Raw genomic sequence first — 13,686 nt, 5'->3', positions numbered from 1 at the left:
AGGGAAGGGAAGGGAAGGGAAGGGAAGGGAAGGGAAGGGAAGAAAAAATGTACACGCACTGAAAAATAAAAATAAAACTTGTTTCTAAGTGAAATAAATCATTTGCTCTGGGAATGGTTCATCCCTTTGGGAAACCTAAAGGCAGTAGTTCACATTAGGGACTAATGGGCTGCAAAATTTCAGTGTAATGACAGAATTTTGTTTCTGGCAGATTGACAGAATTTTGTTATTTTGGGGAAGGCTTCAGGGTTAACTGTAGCATAAAAGTAAGGTCAACTCCAGTCAGATAATTTTTAGTAACATGAAGACTGTGATGGTTGCCTGGCAACTACAGCAAATATAAACAAACATTTGCAGGTTACCTGGTATAGGTAAGATTTTTCTCTTGGCGTATTGAGAAGCTTGCTAGCAGTCAGAAAAGTAAAGTGATGATGGCTATCTTGGTCTGTGGAAGAGACAGAGCTTGGATAATATGGGTTCTTCCCAGACTTTCCTTTCCATGTTTCCATGAGATATTAATAGATCATGATGCCCAGCACCCCAACCAATCTGCCTTGAACATTACAAGGATGGGGCATCCACAGTTTCTCTGGGCAGCCTCACCACCTTCTGAGTAAAGAAGTTCTTCCTAATACCTAATCTAAATCTCCCCTCTCTTAGTTTTAAACCATCTTGTCTTATCACTGTTTACCTGCATAAAATTTGGTCTCTCTCCTGTTTAAATTCTCTTTAAGTATTGGAAGGCCTCAAGAAGTTGTTCGTGCAGATATTTTTTGAGTCAGGTTGGTGTTGATGCATCTATTTTATTGAGAAAATAGTCAATAATCTCGACTTCCTTTTGATTTTGACAATCCCAGTCAGTTTCATTTGCACTGGATTCCCTGCAACATGTGCCATAGTCTAACTGTAGTATTATGAATTTTATAGTTGCATTTTACAGCATATTTTTCTGAAAACCTTTGACCAATTACTGATTTCCCATTACAGATGAGAGTTTCACTACACATTCATTGTTGCTCAATGTGGAATGACCTAGTTGAAAATCAATTACCATAAATTAAGTTCTTAGTGGAAATAAGTTCACAGATTTTGTTGGGTTGTTTTTAGACTGTTTAATCAATGTGTGTAGAATAAATAATACTACAAAATCAACAAAAAAGTGATTATACTAGATAATGATCCTTTATACATTTTTTTTCACGAACTCAATATTTTATCTTTTATTATTTCCCACTCTTCTAATTTTATGGTAGAAATTGTCCATATACACGACATCAGAATTGCATTTCGTTGCTGTGCAACAGATGACAACAGAGGGGCAGTCTGAAAAAAACAGCGTCTGAAAAAAACAGCATCTGACATGGAAGTGTGTTTGAAGAAAAGTGTCATTGAATTCCTCCACGAGGAAAAAATTTCACTCCTTGACATTCACTGACTTACACTTGCTGAATATGAAGACCAAACAGTGGATGTGAGCACAGTGAGGCAGTGGATAGTTCATTTCAGTAGTGGTGACAACAACAGTGGGTCACGTGTGCTGGTTCAGATTTTTAAAAGCATAGCTACTGGTGTTGACTATGTTGAAAAATGGTATTTTATAGCTGAGAATTTGCTAGATCAAATAGCATTATTGTGCTCTTTGTTGTAGTTTCCAAGGAAATAAATAAGAGGCATTACTTTTTGAGCAACCTACATGCTTCCTAGGTATTCATCATTAAAAGAAGCTCAAAGGAAAAAATACACTTGAAATTGTTTGTAGATTCTTGTATCTGCAAAATGGTTACTCTGGTCTTGAAATAATGTTTTCTTTCTTTTCTAGCATTTTACTCAATTTTGAACAGCTATCACTCAAAGTACTGTTACAAAGTTAATCTCCCAGTCATCACAGAGATTTATTATCTGCTCCTAAGAAAACAGATATTCTAGCAACTAGCCTGACAAAAAGAGATAATGTCTTCTTGCTAACTGCATTGCTAACCCATTTAAAAACAATAATGTTGAAGGCCTGCCCTTTTCACAGTCTAATGCTCTCTGATACAGTTTCCTCAAAAAACAGAGTTAAGTGCATAATTTAACTAATTTTAGCTGTTCTGTCTCAAAGCTTCTGTACAGTCTGTGGTTTCTTAAAAGCAATTGTTCAAATAATTCCAAAACTTTTGTGTTTCTATTTTTCTCCTTTCAGTTGTTAAATAACATTCTACAGTGTTCAGTACTACTGTAAACATTCAATTTCTACCACCTTCTACAAAAGAGCTCTCCTAGGACAGGATAAATACATTAAGAAATTATATCAAGTGATAGCTCTGAATGACCCCTCACAAAGAATATCTTTGTGTTAAGGGACAAATTGAGGGGCACAACAGTGCACTAACATAACTTTTTATATGAAAAAAAACTTACTTTAAAAACATCATAATCTATAAATAGAATTCTTACTTAAACCAGCTGATCTAGCCTTATTTAACATAGTCCTAGATATAAACTCAGTCACTTTTTGTTAACTTCAAACCTCTGGCTACTCCCTCAGATTGTCTCATGACTATCTGAGAGCCTCAAGCCAGAGCCATGGAGCTGACAAACACTGAGAGTGTGGAGTGTCAAAGGATGCCTGCAGATTTAGACTGAAAAATGTATTTTGTAAACCATGTTTTGAAATCAAGACAAAATATTTTACACAAAGTTCGGAGAGAATCTTTTGCCAAAGTATTAAGAATTTATGAAGACTTTTAAGGAGGTAGGTTGATTATCCAGTGCTTTTGAAAGAAAGTGTTATCAGGATGTATCAATAGTTTTGTCTGTTTCTAGTTTAGGAAACATACTGTGCTTCTTACCCCAGATCACCTTGCAATTCTCACATTCATCCCTATGTGACATAATACAGCTGAAAGCAGCCCTGGAGCTATTATGCAATGCTAATGCTTTTTTTTGTTTATAGTGGAAATCAGCCATTTTATGCCCACGCTGTATGTTACCATTCTGAACTGTCCTACAAAATGGCATATACTTTTTTTTTGCTCATTCTAAGCCCTACAAATGCAGTTTCACAGAAACTCATAGAAGACTTATCCTAGTTAATGGTGCTGAAAAAGAAATTTAAACTAATTATAATTTGTTCTGTTACATTTGTGGTTATACCTTTCCTACTTGGAAAAAAAACAATCAAATAGTTATACAAACTATTTTGTTTGAATATTTGCTGTGTGAAAAGTGCTGCTTCTAGAAACCTTAAAAATTATATAGTGACGCCAGAAAGACAGACACATATAGTTAGAAGAGACTATAAGTAGAACCTTTAAAATCTTGCTCCCACTGAGATTTAAGAGAACTTTTAGCCATTGTTGTGGCAGAAAGTAATGCAAGCCACAAACAACTCTTCTGGATATCTACATCCTATGTTCCAGTGAACCCTTCAAGGATGTAAACATGATACCACATTGCAGATGAAAAAAGCTGATTAATTATTTGCCTTAGGAAAAACAAAACAAAATGAAAAAGAAAAAAAAACTAATCCTAAAATATTAATCACAACAGTATCCTTTCAAAGTATTTTTACAGTGTTATTTCTGGACATCTTTAAGTGGATATAGTCAAGTATCTGCTCCACTGCAACAGGCTGGAGAAAGTCAATTATCACTTGGGCTTTTTTCTCTGACGAGGAGTAACTTCTCTGAGAATATACTGGGGGTCATTCTAGGAATAAAAATTACTGTTCTTCTGTGTTTTACTTCTTTCATGCTGAAGCACTGATTTTCTGGTTATTTTTCCAAACCGGTGTGAGTTAGTGGGCTCCATCCGTGTTGTAAGCGGCATATTATTCTAGGCATGATGTGTTACTACATCTATCTTTTCGCTAAACTGGAACTTGATCCTCCATTCAAAGCATAAGAGTTCAACTAAATTTTCTGATATGACAGCGTTACAGAGAAGGCTACAAACAGACAATTTTCTCTGTTGTTTCAGATTATACAAGATTTCAATTCAGTCAATAAACTGATCATGCAGAAAGAGATAAGGGCTGCCTGCAGTTGTGTTTATATCATTGTATAGGAACTGTTGAGTCACAGTCTGAACCAGTGATTGATCAGCTGGGGAATGGACCAGACCAGCCCTGGGAACACAGGTGAAGGCAAGTCACCTGTGGGGTGCCTGGCTCCACCTCTCTTAGACCCCATTTAAGGGCTGACTGCCACTATGGAGGGATCTCTGATTGGAGATCACTCATGAAGTCCTTTTTGCAAGCCTAGGCCTTTAGAGACAGGTGAGTACATTTATTGTCCTTTGAAATATCACCCTATCTGCACTGGTCCCTTATTTTTACATTTTTATATTGCCTTTCTGCCCCACTAGCCTTTATCATTGTGACAGTCATCGATGATTGATATTAAAGAACTGATTCAGCTTTTTGACATATAAGAAAATACAACTTTTTTTCCTGATGGGAAAAATGGAAAATGATTAGTGATATCAGCTGTTTTTTGAGTAGAAATAGTCTTTTTTTATTTACAAAAATATTTAATAATAAACCAGGAAGTTCTTTACTGAAGAACTATTTGTGAACCTGCACGTAAGTTAGTTGATTAGTGCTTTTTTTGTTGTTGTTACAAAGCTTACGTATACCCCAACCTGATTTACTGAGCACAGATACCAGCTCTGTATTGTTCATTCTGTATAGTCCATATGAATGATGGTGCTGGGCCCTTCATAAGACCCCTCCACCCATTTCTCCACATGTGGATCAAGCTGCGGCAGCTCTTCTAAGGAAAAGGCAGCTGGCCAAGCAGAATCATTTGCTGGGCCACATCCAGCTCAGCTCATAGGATACTAAAGGGACCATCCTGGCCAAAGTTACTCACAGCTGTTCTGAGAATGCCATGAATCTTGGCTGAGCCTAGGAGCTTGTATCTTACAGAAGAATGTTCTTGTCCTGTTTTTTGGGGGGGAGGGGAGGAAGAAAAAGTATTCTACTTTAAATTGTTGTTTCAAGTTGCATATCTCCCATGGAAAATTCAGGAAGACGGGAGATTTTGAGGGATTTCCCTTTACAATTACTACTAAGCATGTTTCTATTGCTTTTGGTTAATTGAGCAAACAATGCCCTTGATAGCCATTTCCTTTCACCAGTCAAAGACAATGCAATTAACTAATTGCCGGAAGGGGTTGTTAACTGCTGGTGGTTAACTACTACTGAGAAAATTATTACTAAGTACCATTAGATAGTGCAAGTATGAGTGAAAGGGAAAAACATGGTTTCTGATAATTTTATACTTCTTCCTTCAAATGTGTTGTAACAAGTAGATTCCAGGATATAATATCCTCCACTCTCACTAAAGAAAAAATAAGAGGAAAAAACATTTATTCTATAGAGCAAAAACATTATCCTGCTGTTAAGAATTACTATTCATATGGTAAGTAATGACTTAAGTTGTCAAGAAAATTGCAAATCCTCTCTTAGTCTTTCATGTTGAAATTAAGCACTTAGTCCAGTAATATGTAGAATAACAATACTTTACTAGTATTTACAAGATGGAGTAAAGGATAGTGTTTTTTTATGGCATTCACAAAGAAGATTTAAAAGTAAAAAATAAAGCAACTTAATCTAATTCTATATACAGATTTGAACCATGTCTAAATGATGTCCCCATCACAAAGGCTAAAACAGTATTCACTTTTGAGTATTTTCATTTGATTTTTCAAGATTTTAAGGAATTCTTGATGGAGTACTTAAAGCAGACTTCATTTTAATCTAAAAAAATTCCCTGTGTATTTTATTTATGTTGACAAAATATCTGGTAATAAATGTATTGTATTAAACCCAAATCCATAAAAGAACTGTCTGTGCAGTGTGAACTTGGATAAAAACATATTATACTTCACAACAGTTATGTATCCATGTGAACTGTGAGTTCACGGAAAGTTTGGATTTTAAAGGCAATTAACGTACTGTAACTCACTGATGAATAGCCTATCCGGATTAAGATTTTATGCACAAATTCTCGAAGGAAAATATTTTATTCACAGAAAAATACTATACTCTGGGATACTTACTTTTTTTTTTTTTCCCTTGCAACATATTTCTGAAGTGGATTTTAGTAAGAATGAAGGAAAGAAAGAATGAAAGTCAACATTTGTGTGTAGTTGATGTAAGAAAAGACATGAAAGAGGGTGCTGTGTTTGATTTAGCAGATTCAATATGAGTTTATTACATGCCTTTTAAAGGGCAAAAGGAAGGCAAGAAGGGCTAATGTACTCAGAAACTAAACCAACCATATACGTATTTGTGATCTATTTTTGGCTACACAGACAACTCTTACTCAAGGCATCTAAGTCCAAATAGCCTAGGTTCAGAGCACCCCTTTAAGTATGGAGGAAGAACAGTTAAAGCAAGACCTTGAATGGGTGGTGAATGCTTTACTGTATTTCTGTTAAAAATAAATAATAATAAATGCAAGTTTCAAACAATTTTTTCCACACACGGTAAGGAAAAAAAGCAAGTATTGAATTCTATGGATCTAAGTGGTTGCATTGGCCAATTATCTCTTTTCTTCAAACCTTTAGAATACCTATCCTCCTTCAGCAGATTAGCTCTCTACATATAGCTTCACAATAGAATTTTGATAGCGCTTTAGCTGTTCAAATTTAGACAGCCACTTCAGTTCCCTAAAACTGTGAGACCCTCACAAAGCCTACTTAGCCTGAAAGGCACTGAAATTATCTCAGCTCCAAAACACTCTCTCAGTAAATTCTTCTAGGTGCCCAAATTTCTGATGCTAGATAGACATATCCTATGCAGATCTTGAAGATGCTGAGCAGCTGTGAATGCGAAAATGACAGATTCTCAAATTAGGCATTCTGTAACTTGGCTTGTCTGTTGGGACTAATCTCAGAGACATCCTCATACGCCAACAATCAAATCAGATTTCAGACATCCTATTGCCAGAGGAGATGTTACATTATCTCTAAATAATATTCACTTCTTGATCATTTATTGAGGGATCGCAGGAAAGATCTGCTTACAAATTCCACTTCCAAATCAGGGGCTACACGGAAGTTAAGTACCTCAGTCTTTTCACTGAGATATGGTATAAAACAGAAACAGTATTTCTGCCTGATTTTTATTGTTTGTTTTTTAGGGATTTTTTGCTTTTTAGAGTAGGCTATTAGAAGCCAAATGAATTGATAGGGTTAAGAATCCAACATGCAACTAGCCCCTTTCCCCAGTCCTGGAGAATTCATTTCTGTAGCAACCTTTTATTTTTTTTTTTTAGTTAGTCTTTGTTACAGGCTGGCTTGGGTGAATTTTACCCAGCTACTTGCTGCTGCGGATCCTATTCTTAAGATCTGAAGCGTCTTTAATTCAGGAAATTCCTAAATCTGGTCTGAGGAGTCTCACTAGTCAACCTACCAATCAGATCCACTAAAACTAATTCTACTTGGAATTTGACGTTTATTTCAAATTATTGCCGCTTTAAATGACACTGAATCAGATATGATCCAGGATCACAGTTCCAAGGGCCTTGTCCCAAGGAGGAGCTAGGCAGATATACAACTATTTCCAAGCCTATAGCTTCAGTTGCAACTCCCTTGAGTTCAGTACTGTCTGTTATCTGCTTTAAGCATATCATACACACCTGCAGCACTTAAAAAATTATAGTCATAAGAGGATGGAGAATGCTATTAGAGGATGAAAGGAGTTTGTTAAAAGTGACCATAAATAGCAAATTTTAAAAATACTCCGCTGGGCTTAACATGCCATACCGAAAATGGACTTAGTCTGGAAAATCAGCTTTTGTCAGGATTGTCTGGACAATTGGCATACAGTTTAAGTACACAGTAGCCTCTGTAAAAATACCACCAACGATTAACCTTATCTGAGATTTTTCCTTGCTAATGGTTTAAAAATGTTACTTCAAAGAATTTTATAGTAAATAATACCCAAAAACTGGAAAGAAAGAAATGAAGACAATACTTCTGTTCATTAGTCTTAGAGGTCTGACTGGAATCTGAAGACTTTTTTATTTTATGTGAATTTTAGAGAAAAAAAAAAGTATTATTTCTATAGCTGCTAGGAAAAAGTTGCAGTTAAGAAAAAAAATCTGTTGTAGATTCTCAGGATGTGACAAAGTGAATGAACATAAAGTGGAACAACAGAAAGTCAAAAAAGATATTTGCATAACATTCAACACAAATCAGCAAATGATGAATATATTTTCAAGTGTGATAAGTACATGTAGATTTGATTGAAAAATACTTGGGGGGAAAAAAAAAGGAAATCACTACTTTAGAGTAATACTTGTTATTTAGGAACTTGCAACATTTAAGGCACATCAGCATCTTATTTTATTTAAACTCTAACATGTACTTATCATGGAAAGAATAGCTAAATTTGTTCCATTACACTTTAAATTTTTGTTCTATAGTTTCTTAAATATATAAAGTCTGCTTTTTGACATTTTGAAAAAATGAAATGAATCAATCCCTCTTTTGGTATACATAAACTGATAATGCAAAGCAATTAGATAACACTTCCAACAGAGCTATAGTGTGCACAATATTTTTAAATATTATGAGGTGATGAATAGTAAAAAACTTATGGGATATGTTTAAATGATCTTGATGAAGAATTTGACAGTTTAGGGTTTTCACAGATCATTTTCTTGTTTATTTCATCCTATAGAAGACAAAGAGACTTATGTACTTCTATACTGTGTTGTGGGAGAGATTTGCAACTTGAGTCCAAACTGGTAAGTAATGCAGCATACTTTATTTTCGCACTGTAACTGAGTTAACGTGTTAGACTTGTACACCAGCCTTAGCTTGGATGCAGCGCTGCAGTAGAACATTGAAATTTTTTTAAAATATTAAATGATATTGTACTAGCTATGGCTGTGCGTTCTGCATAAAGACTCTGTCTGCAAGACTGGAGCTAGATCCAAGGTCATCAGAATTAAACCAAACATTGCTATTTTGTCAGAACACTGCACATTTTGTGAGTATGTGAGAGCTGATCTTGCTTATCTAATTCTCATAGAGAAATTATAGCTATAGGAGGAATTTGTAACACATATTATTGCTACAAGGTAAAATTATGCTTTTATTTTCTGTGTTTTCCCTATATAATTCCAGCAACAGGAAATGCTACAAACCTCCCAATCTGCCAAACAACAGGATCATTTTAATCAGAAGGTTATTTTATTAGGTGTGAATGAAATGCAGTGTTCACAGAAATAACATACCATGAGTTATGGATATGTTTACCACTTCATCCCAAGCTCATTCCTGTTCCAGTTCAGTTTTACATCAAGATATGGTTACATTCAAAAGGAGCAGATAGAAACTAGTATAAGCAGTGATGTTATATTAAGAATCTTGAAGGCAAGAAAATTATTTCTGTAGAGAATTTGCTACTCCTCATTATGAAATTATATTAAACTTGCAGGGAATGTTCTATGCATTTTTGTGCATTCTGTGTTGAGAAAAGAACAGCTGAAATCTTTCAACAAATGACTTCTATTATACAGGCAAATATCAGTTAATTAATATCTTAGTTGTGAACACGCCATTTGAAGAAAATAATTTGGAATTATAAATATCATCACTTCAGACACTTAAACACAAAGAAAAATCAATTTGAAAAGAAACAAGGAAATGTACCTAAGATTGTTTTGCCCAATTTACATTACCTAAAGGTTAATTAGGTCCAAGTTTCAAAACAGCTGGCATTCTGTTCTTCAGGAGTGTCAACTTTGTTGTCTAGTGGTTTGTGACACTGCAGAAGAAGAAATGAAAGCTGCATACTGCTGGAAATAGGAGGAAAATCAGCTTTTAGCCCTATGACATTACATAAGAACTGCAACGCTGTGACTGAATTCTGCTGGCATCAGCTGAAATGCAGCAGGAGGAACTCTCCACCACCTTGACATCCCACGTGAACCTATAGCTCACAGTAGCCACCTCCTGAGTAAACACATTCAATCTGGGGAAAAAAATAAATAAATAAACAAAGCAGTCAAGTGTGGAAGTGGGGCAAATGCATCTGATATTTTATATCTACTGAACTTGATGTACTGACTTTCTTCCATTAGAAATTAACTGATTTTAGTTCCATCATTTTTATATTTAATTTTTGGAATTATGTCTCAGATTTTGACCTTCTAGAAAATGTCAGTAACTATGCAGATGATATTAAGTTGACAATATTATTAGCCTAAAATGTTATCATTAGAATAATTGCATATGGTAAGTACAGGGAAATTTTCATGTCCATATTATCTGGTTGGTCTATGTATAATACAGCAGCTAGACCCCAGAGAAATGTTAGTTAATTTACTGCTCAGTGCATCAGTATACTTTTAAGAAAGCACATGAGCCGTGTGTGAAAATGAGAAATAATCCCTGCAATTTTTGTTATATTATTGTTGCTGCTAAATGCCTACTATTTTTATTGCTATTTTTTTTGTTCCAGTCACGTAATACCCAACAAACAAGAAGCATATATTTCATTCTATTATGAATAACAGAAGATATTTTAATCTTGGTATAAATACAGTACTGTGATTTGCATTTATATATTAAATTAAGGAATTATTAATTCTCTTCACAGAAACACATGAATAGTGGTTTATATGAATCATGTTCTAACACAGGAAATTTGTTTTCAGTAAAAGAGAAAAAGCATCCTGGTGAAAAGAAAAAAATCGAATGTTGTAAGAACAGCAAACCTAATTTCATTTTATTATGACCAGGAACTCATCAACTTTACTTACAGACCTGGGAAGACCAAAATAGGGATATTGCTGTTTGGCACTGTAATGTTAGTAGTTTGTGTCAGTGTTAAGAACATCCCAGTCAAGCTATTGCCAATAGATACTATTCCCTTACATCACAGAGATCCAAGCCTCTGTTTCTCTCAAAGATTAACAAATTGTTAACTGAAGAAATAGCTCTTCTAAAACTGAAAAACAAATTTCAGGCTTACTGTTTGGGTTTTAAGTCAGTGATAAATGACAGTCAATAACTGTTTAACCAGACCAATAAAAGTAACACATTGTTGTATGTTGGGGAATGGCTGCGAGAGCAGGGTGGACATGAGGCTGTGTACGAGCATAACTGGTGCAGCAGCACAAAGTGCATACCCATGAGAAAACATTAGGAGTTAAGATGGGAGTCACAACATCCTTGGGGCAGCATGTAAACAGCAGGCCCACATCCACAGCTGTGCTCTGTGGATATGTGGGGGGCTGATACGCAGATGAGCTCAGCAGCAGGTGTGAATGCTGGCTGAGCATTGGTTGAAGCTAGGCAGGCCACCTCACCACCCACCTTGTGCTCCAATAGTAAATGAACACAAGTGTATTGGAGTCATATGTAAACTCTGTGTGTGCAACAATGAAGTGAAGCTTGATCACTCATATTGAGTACTGTCGTGCTTCCCCGCTTGAGAACAAGCTGATTAGGATGCTATCTGTGGCAGTTGTATAATTTGCATTTCTGGAGAGCAGAAATACCAAAGTAGGTACCATAACATATAACATTCCAAAGTTGTTAGGCCAAAACGTATCTTTCTCCATAGTTAGTGCTATGCAGATGAGAAGAAACAAGTATTTTAACTTGTAGTAGAAATGTAATAATCAGACTGATGGAAATGTGTTAGGCTAGAAGCATGAGTCACACATGACAATACAAGCTGTTCACAGTTGTAGCACAGTCCTGACAAAGAAATGCACTTCTGATTATTGATCTTTGATATTTGAATTAGAACAAATATACACATTTTTATGGAGGAGAGAAGTTAGTTAATACTGTTTCAAATTCTCCCCTTGGACTCTGACCCCAAAAATGTACCAGACAACTCAATTCTGATCTGTCGCAAGGAGGAATTCCTGCCCAAACTAAAGGTGAAACAATCTTTTTCTAATCTTGCCAGCACTCAGTTTCTGGGAAATTGCAATAGGAAATTTATCAAAAACTCAGTGGCTGCCAAGGCTAAGAAAGATGGAAACTTTTCTGATAATCCAAAATTTTAAATGAATAAATAGCAGCCCTTGGGTACAATCTCCTATACTTGCCAGAGGCTGTATTATCAATTTTATTTAAATTTTAAGAGTGATTAATATAAACAAAGGCAGTTTACTAATGCTTTACCCATTTGTAGATTAAACAAAGACTCATTAGCTCACATGAGACAGTTCAGTTTTATTTTTAGCTACACTATGGCTGGTGCAATGCCTCTTCTTTTAGCATTTTCATTTTGCATTGCTTTCAGTCCTGACATGAAAGTTAACATTAATCTGCCAACTCATTCTGATTGGATTGCTTTGGAAGTCACTCCAAAGTCACAATGGCTAAATGGGATGAAGCTGTAAGACAGAAATGCATTGCAGTTAATACCTCCGCAGTACTGAAGCTAAGCCAGGGCCAGCCCTAATTCCTAAAAGAAAACAAATCCACAATAATCCATCCTTTAATTCTGAACAGAGTGGCATAATGCCAAATAATATAAAATTGCATTCCTTACAAAAACACTGCATCTTATTCCACCATGGTTTCTTTTGGCCTTTTATTCATGTAATTTGAGGTCAGTGAGCAGCATACATGCGAAGGTGTTATCTATACTGACACTTACAGCACTCCAGTATTCTCCTGAAGTAAGAGGACTTAGGGAGGAAATGGTTGTTGAAACAATACGTTTCAGTTGCAAGAATTAGAGGACAAAAATTAAGATTCTTCCTAGTACAATAGCCATTCCCACCCAGGACTTTTTTTCTGAGTGCATTTTAGTCATGTACAATTGGGTAAAACTACAATTGTTACTATTATTTTCTTAATCCAGGTCAGATTTTGGTTGTGCAAAAAGCAAGGATGGTCCCATTCATGTCTAATTAGACTCAAACCAGAGATTTTGATTAGGAGCATGCTGATTTTAGCCCAAACCTAGACTGTGTTTTTAGAATCTATTCTCCCTAAAGTCCTTTTTGATGATAATTTAATGTGACAAAAAGAACCAGCTTAAATATTTCTATCTTCATCCAAATTTGTTTCTTCATATAGAAATGATCCTTAAAATATTTTTACTAACATGTAATGTTCCACAGTGCATGTTAGGATGTGTTAGGTGGCAAACAAGTATCTCTAGAGGTCAGGAATCATTAAGGACTCCTTAGAATTCCTTTGTGATTGTTGTTTTATCATGTTAGTATCATATAATATTAAAATCTGTTTTGTATTATTAACATATATATTTCAATGTCATGTTATATCAAACTGTAAGAGTTGTTCATTACCTGACCAGAGCTGACAAACAAGAACAAAGCAATGAAGTGCCCCACTTGTTTCAGGATAGACCAACATTACTGTAAACGAAATCCCTATAATCCTGAAATTCTAAGGCCTGGAAGTTAAATATCTCTTCACAGTATGGAAATATTTTAAGAAATTCAACTTAACACACGTTATAGGATATTGAAAACAATTCATTTTTCTGAACTGAACTTGATGTATTCTTGATCACAATGCAGTGTACAGACAAAAATGATCTTTTCCCTTCCACTATGTTTTTTGCACTGTAGCATATCTGGCTCCAGTACCATTGTCAGTGCATAGCTGAATGTCTGAAGTATGTATAATGATAAGTAACCATGAGTCGCTTGTATTTAGCCACGTCTGCATTCAGTTCCATGTGATGAACTG

General features: G+C 35.3%; 1 long non-coding RNA gene across 1 annotated transcript; it reads left to right on the top strand.

The window, feature by feature from the left end:
* The first annotated feature begins 4,186 nt into the window (after positions 1-4,186).
* LOC104911145 lies at positions 4,187-11,052 on the top strand. The gene is made up of 3 exons (XR_793662.2): positions 4,187-4,258; positions 8,675-8,741; positions 9,733-11,052. It is a non-coding gene; the product is annotated as an uncharacterized LOC104911145 (long non-coding RNA).
* The last annotated feature ends 2,634 nt before the right edge of the window (positions 11,053-13,686 follow it).

The sequence above is a fragment of the Meleagris gallopavo genome, chromosome 5, assembly GCF_000146605.3.
Source record: "Meleagris gallopavo isolate NT-WF06-2002-E0010 breed Aviagen turkey brand Nicholas breeding stock chromosome 5, Turkey_5.1, whole genome shotgun sequence".
NCBI classification, from domain to species: Eukaryota; Metazoa; Chordata; class Aves; order Galliformes; family Phasianidae; genus Meleagris; species Meleagris gallopavo.
Note: the sequence above shows the minus strand (reverse complement) of the source record. Positions and strands in the feature narration are given on the sequence as shown.